An 8538-nucleotide genomic window follows, 5' to 3' on the forward strand; every position below is an offset into this window, starting at 1 on the left:
CTTCCTGTGTGGCAATCATCACCAAACCAGGGCCTGTGGTGCTGGATTAGGCCATCCACATTTCACCAGGGATTGTGTTGCTGGCTGATGCGTTCCACAAAACACAAGGGCCTTTACTACTGGCTGAGGATATTCACATTACACCAGGGCCTGTGGTGGTGGACAATATAATCCACATTTCACCAGGGCCAGTGTTGTTGGCTGAGGCCATCCACATTACACCAGGGCCTCTGCTACTCGATGATACCATCCACATTTCACCAGGGATTGTGTTGCCGGCTGATGCGTTCCAGAAAACGCAAGGGCCTTTACTACTGGCTGAGGATATTCACATTACACCAGGGCCTCTGGTGGTGGCCAATATAATCCACATTTCACCAGGGCCACTGTTGTTGGCTGAGGCCATACACATTACACAAGGGACAGTGCTTCCTGTGAGGCCATCTTCACCCCACCAGGGCCTCTGCTGCTCATTGATGCGGTCCACATTACACCTGGGCCTCTGGTGCTGACCGATATCATGCACATTTCACCAGGGCCAGTGGTGTTGGCTAAGGCCATTCACATTACACCAGGGTGTGTGGTGCTGACCAATACCATCCATATTTCACCAGGGAAAGAGTTGTTAGATGAGGCCATCCACATTACAACAGGGCCTGTGCTACTGGCTGAGGACATTTACATTTCACCAGGGCCTGTGGTCATGGCTGAGGCCAACTACATTTCATCAGGGCCTGTGGTCATGGCTGAGGACATTCACATTACACCAGGGCCTGTGGTGCTGGCCAATACCATCCACATTTCACCTGGGCCAGTGTTGGTAGATGAGGCCATCCACATTACAACAGGGCCTGTGCTACTGGCTGAGGCCATCCACATTATAGCACGGCATGTGCTCCCTGTGAGGCTATCGTCACCACACCAGGGCCTGTATTGCTGGCTTAGACCATCCACATTGCACCAGGGCTAGTGCTCCCTCTGAGGCCAACTTCACGACAGCAGGGCCTGCGCTGCTGTCTGAGGTCATCTACATTTCACCATAGCCTGTGTTGCTGGCTGATGTGATCCACATTACACAAGGGCCTGTGCTACTTTTTGATGCCATCCACATTAAACCAGAGCCTGTGGTGCAGGCCGAAACCATCCACATTTCACCAGGGCTTGTGTTGCTGGCTGATGCGATCCACAATACACAAGGGCCTGTGCTACTGGCTGAGGACATTCACATTACACCAGGGCCAGTGTTGTTTGCTGAGGCCATTGTTGAAATCTCCCAATTCTTTGAATCTTTGGGCTGAAGGAAGGACAATACTCGGTGTATTTATGCTCAATCAACAATCATTTATTTCCATACAATTCAACACTTAAGAGCATAAGGACCATCATGATGGGGAGACATGCCTGAAGAGGGTCACAGCAAGTCTCAAAATGGTGACGGGTTGCTCAGCTTTTTATAGTCTCTAGTGGCCCCCACCTAGTCGTAAAAGACCAAACATTAACATTCTTTCTCTCTTACGGCGCCTAAGTTATGACCTCGGCAGTTGTTTCTCTGCTTTCTGTAAGGTGGGGGTGTGGAATGTGGTCTGTCTATCTCCCCTGTCTTAGACACAGAGTCTCCTGCTTACAACCTTCTCTTCATGATTCAACAATTAAGCATGTAATACATTCACAGCAGATCAAGGATACAGAGTGATGCACACTTGTCTAATAAACTAATAAGTGAATATGTTCTTTAAACTCAAAAGTATAATGAGAACTAAACTACATACAGATCACACACTCTATATTAAAGGGTATAATATGATCTACAGCAGTATCATACTTCAACTACTTTGATTACAGATATAAGGTAACATATGATAACAGAATAATATCACAATTCCCCCTTTGATCTCTTTTCTTCAAAGAGATCACTTACAACATACACTCCAGCATTGCAAGGTCCAGTTCTTCTTGGTCCTGAGGCCCTCTGTCCCCCTTTAACGGGTGGACCATATGTGGGATGACCTCTGTGTTCACGCAGTTCAGATGCAAGCAAAGTTAGATTTACAACCATAACAGCAGTTACAGATGACTCTCCCATCACTCCCCAATTCTCCCACAACTTTATTTTGGTGCTCCAGTTTTCCACCCCCTTTTTAATGCCACCTTATACCTTTCAAATGTACTTAGACTAGAACCTCTGACTAAGGAGCTTTTAACCTTTATTTTTATTGCTGCAGCTACCAGTGTCTTCCAGTTGGGTGATTCTCAGCTTCTTTCTTCGACCTCCGGGGTTAGACCACCCTTTAGTCATTGCACAGTTCTGGGGATTATTCTGCCCCGATTTCAAACAAAGATCTGTGTGTTTTGGGGTCACCGCCGTGTCCCCCTTTTTGCCAAGAGCCTCTTGAACCTCGTTGGTCTGGTGTTCCTGGTTTTCGCCAACCCCTTCATGGTTATTGCTGTGTTTATGGGATCCATCTTCTCCAGGAGCCCAAACGCCATGACACTTGACCCCAGTTGCTGTCTCGGCAGTCCCTACATCTGTCTCTGCTGTGAAGGGTCCTCACATCTCCGTGTCCCCGTCTGGTGTCTGTTCCTTTCTCTGCAAGAGACAGAAAACCAAAACACCTCTCTCCCTAGCCTTGATAATCTAATATTGTTATCCATTGTTGTTCTAATGATTCAAATTTGGTTTAAAATATTATGTTCAGGACTCTCTGACCCAGGGACTTATTCTAATCATAATCTATGTGTGTGTAAAAGAAATCAAAAATTAATGAACCATTTCTAAGTCTAACACATTATAAGCTTAAGTTTTACCATAGCTAAATTATTAAACACACTCATAAGCAGTCATAAGATGTTCATAAAACCATTGTTTGATGTTCGGACTCAACTCCCCCCTTTTTGACACACTCCCATGTGTCAATTCATTGGAGCTAGACAATTAAAAGAGAAGGTTAGTGACAGCATATCTCAGAAAGTATCAGAAATTCTTCTCTCGAGTACCGTTGCTCCAGCCTTGTTATCCCTGAGGATCTTCAATCCCAGAAATTTCCCTTCTCCCCATGTAATAAAGTCTGTCATCCTTCCATGCCCTGGTAACTGGTCCATCCAGAGCTGTAACATTTTGAAATGTACATACAACAAGCCAAACCACACCTTGGTCACACCAACCCTTTTCTGCCCTGAAGATGTCCAACGCCATCTTAGTCTGGACCAGAGCTGTAATAGTTTTGCAATTTTCATTAGTTTTTATTTTTATTTAGCTTCGACTTCAGATTTTCAATTTTATATCAGTTTTAATCAGTTTTTACCAATTGTTTGCTAGTTTAGTTTAGTTTTGATTAATTTCAGTTATAGTTTTAGTTGTGTCTGTAATAATTAAGTGTAGCAAAATCCCAGTCCCATCATATCAGTCATGCTCTTGTGCTTATCCTTGGGTATTGTGACTATTAATTCTTGCAGCACCGGGTGCTCCTAATTTTGGTTCAAGTGAATTTATAAACTTTGTGAAGGGAATTGACTCCTCTGCACACTGGAATAAACATAATCAACATGATCCACATTTTACTGTGTGTTATTTCACCATCTTATTGATTCAAATGCTCCATCCTTATGTGGTTTGCGACATTATGTTTATCCACTCTGTCTCTAAATGTTTGAAGAATTTTCAAGTTTGGGGTCAAATTTTAAGAATTTGACCATAAGTGAAAGTTATGGTGTCATCACCCCCTTCGGGGCTTACCTTTCCCAGTTTTGATGATATTCCTCCCTATTCTTTGCAAATACCCCCTGTTGGTGGCGAGAAACTGTTGGTGTGGTCAAGTGGGTGCTGTAAAAACAAAAGCTCAGGACAGAACAGTTATCAGTAATGTACTTCATACAAATTTTGCATATGTTTTATTTCATCTTGATCCTCTGAGTGTAATGGTACATTTTAATTTGAATTTATCCAAACTAAACACAATAGGTTTTTTTCTCTACTTTGCTCTTGTTCTTTTGCAGTACCACATCCTATCACCTGTCCCTGTCGGTTATATTCTACTTTTAATAATTTACTCTTTCAAGTGAGAACCTAAATCACGTGGACCAATGTTTGCTATTGCATATCTCTATTCTGAATGTGGCCAGTCATTCATAGGTATTGTTAAAGTTTTGGCGATTTTCCTCTATAAAATTTAATTGACTTTTTACAGTGGCCTGCTGTGGTTAATAGTAACATATTCCAGTCATGAGTGATATCAATAGTTTTCTCCACTGTAGCATTTGGCATTCCCAATAATATAACACGATACCTTAATCAAAACACAGCTAATATAGCACAGTTGTCTTAATGCAAACATCAGTAACTCAGACTCAGCAACCAAAGTGTTAAGTCTGCAGTTCATACTTATGTGAAGCTACAGTCTCCTCCTCCAGTCTCTCTTATCCTCCTGCTCCTGAAAAAACAAAACAAAGCGAAGCATCCACCCTTCTCTTGTCCGCTGGGTGAATTGTTTATTGGCATTTATTAATCCTAAAGTTGATGCAGTCATTGTCTCAGTATCAAGTCAGTCAAAACTTTTAGTCGTCAGTCCATCACAGTCCATTCACATGCATTCATCCACACACATTCATACCAGATTTTGCTGATAACGGAGTCTCCCGCGCAACCTATTCGAGCCTCCATCACCAGCAAGATGACGTCATCATTTTAAAAGAAAACAATTCTTTGTTCTTTTGTTCTGGATTGACTCGCTGCAATCCTTTTAGACTCAGGACTCATATGATCAATGTCCCATATAAGTGAATTTCTCCCAAGCCAATTACAATCATGGAGAGACACACTTTGCAACTGTTTTTGTAAGAATATTTCATAGCGCTTTAAATTTCAATCTTTCAGGCCTGGTTTAAAGAGCTGATTGTTAAATCATAAACTCACAAAATATCAACATATCACCACCGGTGGATCACACCTCTCAGATTTTCTTATCTCAGTGCACTGTAACAAAAACGAAAACAGACATAACCAACAAAATACTACTAAAATAACACAAACTAGGGCCCGTTGCAGACATGTCCAACCATAAAACTATCCCTCTCTCGCTTACGAGAAAGAACACAAGCCAAAGCTCACTGATAACATCAAGCTAGCGCTAAGCAAAACCAAAAAATCAACCAGAAATTCACAGGAACGTTTTGCTTCCTGCCGGGACAATATTTTGTGGGAATGAGAAGCTCAGGTGCCGTAACACCTTTTGTTTCCTCCTTGAATTAAATCTCAATCACAGAAAATGCCGTACTCCAACCTAAACTTACACTATTAATTCATCATTTTCACTCTGTGCCACTGTTCCTCATCAGGGCTGTGTGAAGCACAGCAAAGAATTCAGTCAAGGCCTTGAGCCATAAACAGACATCACGCACAGACATTGTTTTCATAACCAAACCGTTTTAGAGCTTATTCCTAAAATCTACATAAATGCCCTCTGAGTGACATATAACACATTCTAAGTAATCAATGGTAATCAATGGCTCCTCATAAAAATTATGCATTGGGATGTTTGTGTGCAGCATTTTGCATATCAGCATAAGCAAAGCATTCTTCATTGCATCAGCGTGTGTGTGTGTGTGTGTGTGTGTATCACTTCTCAGTGAATCAGCATTCCAATGTGTGTGTGTGTGTGTGTGTGTGTGTGTGTGTGTGTGTGTGTGTGTGTGTCATTTCTCACTCACTCAACGAGTGCACGTGTTCATGTGTGTATTTCACTTCATTCTGAATCTGTGTGTTTGTAGACGTGTGTGTGTGTGTGTGTGTGTGTGTGTGTGTGTGTTCATCACTTTCCTGTTCTGGTGTTCTGGGTAAACCACGGCCTGAAGCATGCCCTGGGGTCCTGCCCTCCTCCTTTTCAGTTTGTTTGCGACCATTGCTGCTGCTGCTGCTCAAAGTTCAGTCCGCCCTGGTTCTGACCCCAATTGGGGCAGTCCTTTCTCCAGTGTCCATGCTCACCGCAGGTGAAACCTGCATCTTCTCCTGTGTTTTTTGTCCATTCTGAGGTGCCTTCTGACCTCAGTTACTCCTCCTGTCCCGGTCACGCCCTTTTTGCTGCCCGATCCTCTGTGTTGGTCCATCACTGTCCTGCACAGTGTAAATGCAGAGTTATCAAGGTCAGCATTCTTTTGCTCGGCCTTACTTTTCCTTCGGGCTCGGCGGGCGTCTCGTCACAGCTCTGTCAGCTGACGCAGTCTGGGAATTTTCCCCCGTGTAGTGAAACGGGCCTTAGGTTTAGTGCTCTCCGTCTCTGCTGCATGAGATCGCATTCCTGCAGCACTGTTGACTTTTTCAGGTTGTTGTTGTGGGTCTAGCTGTTACAGCATTTGGTCAGGGTCACGTATGGGGGAGAGCAGGAGTCCAGTCAGCCTCGGCTTTCAGGGCCGGCAAAGCAGCCTGTAATTAAACATATATAGAGAAAAACAAAAAACAAAAACAGACAAAAACAAAAGCAAACGAACAGGAAAATGATGTTGTGTTGGCTGTATTACAACGAGAGGGGAGAAACACCGGGACCAGGCCCTGTGTCAGCCTTCTCTCCCCCTTTTTTTGTTTTTTCTCTCCCGATATAATCAACTCCTAATCCACCAAGTTGACAGGACAACATGCACCTGTTAAAATTCTTAAGATCATGTTTAAAAGCCCAAAAATGGACTTTTCTTTCATTCAGTATTCACTTGTATCAATCAATCAGCAGAAAACATGTCACAATTTGAATCTTTTAACCCCTAAATTTGTCGTGTCTTCACTGGTTGGTCAGACCAGTGTCTTTTTCTTTGAAGTTAAATTGTTGTCCTGCAACCCAGAGAGTTTATTTGTCAGTAATGTATTTATCCTTTAACAACAGGTGTATGTTAAGTTTCGCTGCTTTAGCCTTGCTGGAAAATCTTCACGTGTTCATGAGTGTAAGCTGTTTCTTCATTGCGTGTGTGTGCATTTGTAGGCAGGCAGGTTAATTTTAACTTTTTCTCAAACTAGGCGTTACCTTAAAAGGAGCCTTTCTCTCACATTTCTCTGCTTGTGTGTGTTTTTGTTTCACCTTTTGTTGTGATGCTCCGGACGCCTTCCCAACCTCCACAAGTTGTTGGCCCCAAAATTCAACCTGATTTCATTTGCTCTTAAAACCTTCATTTCTCCTCTAATTCTCTCCTCGCTGCTGTCTGTTTCACAGCTGCTGATTCATGCTGGGTGTGGTTCCCATTACTTATAATTTTGCTTCGGCCGCTGTGCTTGTGGGGGCAGTTGGTCCAGGTCCGCAGCTTCCTGTATTAACACACTAAGAGATTTATTTAATTTCATTTTCATCACTGTTAGACAAGCAGGCAACACGCCTACCTCGACAGCGTAAACTGTACGCCAGTCTCCCAACACATTCCTCTCTCTACTCCTCCATAATTCTCCACTACACACCTCTTACTATCTCTCTTTTTTATTTATTTTTATTTTTATTACACCACAGAGTAATACACCCAATTATGCCCGTCTATCTCTATGTGGCTCCAAATTCCCTCTTAATTTAATTTCACACTCGTCAGGGGACAGGCACACAACAATTTCAAACCACTGAAACGAGGAATTCAACCTTTTTATATTTCTTTACTAATCTAGACTCAACCTTTGTTCGCAAAATGTGTCTTGTTCTAGTCCAGAATAAATGTGAACCCGTGATTACACTGCGGTTCCAGTGTTATTCTGTAGCTAATGCGGGAGTCCTCAGTTCCCAAGTTGCCACCTTGGCATCCAGACGCCGCTGGGCCTGGCCGCGCGTCCACGACCAGGAGGGTCGCCACACCTTGAACAAAATTATTTCCACAGGTACACTAGGCATCAACCTTTGATCCTAAAATGTGTCTTTGCTCTAGCGTCCTCCTAATCAAACATATCAACCGTCACTGTCACTGTGTTCAGACTTCACACACAGAAACACACTCAGCGCGCGCCTCACACACAGCCAGAGCGCGCCTTACACACACAGCACGTTACACCATCAGTGAGACACACAGAGAGCGCCTCTCATCAGCAGAAATTTGCACAGAAACCTCTGAGCTCAACTGTTAGACTCTTCTGAAGCACAACAACCATAGACCAAAATACCCCTTTCTCTGCGCTTATGGCCGCCACAACGGGGCAAAATCGCATCATAAAAGTGATGCCTGCGTCTCCTGAAGTTATACCCGACACCATAAACCAGGTTTTGCTCTATGTACTTCTTGGCAAGTAAAATTTTACTTTGTTTTATGACCGCAGCCCTTAAGACTCGACTGACGCCATAAACCACCGTCAAACCTCTATTCAATGTACTGAAACCAGCACCAACCACTACTGGACTTCACGGCCGCACCACCGGAACACGGCCGTATCATAAACCAAACCTACGGACGTGTTTCGCTCTCGCGTTGCCAGTGTTTAACCGCACCGTGAGCCAGCATCTGCTTTTCCTTAAATCAACTTCTATTTCATAGCCGGCAAGAGCCAGGACTTAACCGACACCATAAACAAACTTCAAAACCTCGACTTCA

At 43.5% G+C, this 8538-nt stretch overlaps 1 long non-coding RNA gene across 1 annotated transcript; it reads left to right on the forward strand.

The window, feature by feature from the left end:
• The first annotated feature begins 1280 nt into the window (after positions 1–1280).
• LOC146644308 (uncharacterized) lies at positions 1281–8320 on the forward strand. The gene is made up of 2 exons (XR_014909329.1): positions 1281–5661; positions 5764–8320. It is a non-coding gene; the product is annotated as an uncharacterized LOC146644308 (long non-coding RNA).
• Positions 8321–8538: the final 218 nt, after the last annotated feature.

The sequence above is a fragment of the Rhamphochromis longiceps genome, linkage group LG22 (genome assembly GCF_057381845.1).
Source record: "Rhamphochromis longiceps isolate RC_006_pf linkage group LG22, R_longiceps_female_GT1.1, whole genome shotgun sequence".
NCBI lineage: Eukaryota > Metazoa > Chordata > Actinopteri > Cichliformes > Cichlidae > Rhamphochromis > Rhamphochromis longiceps.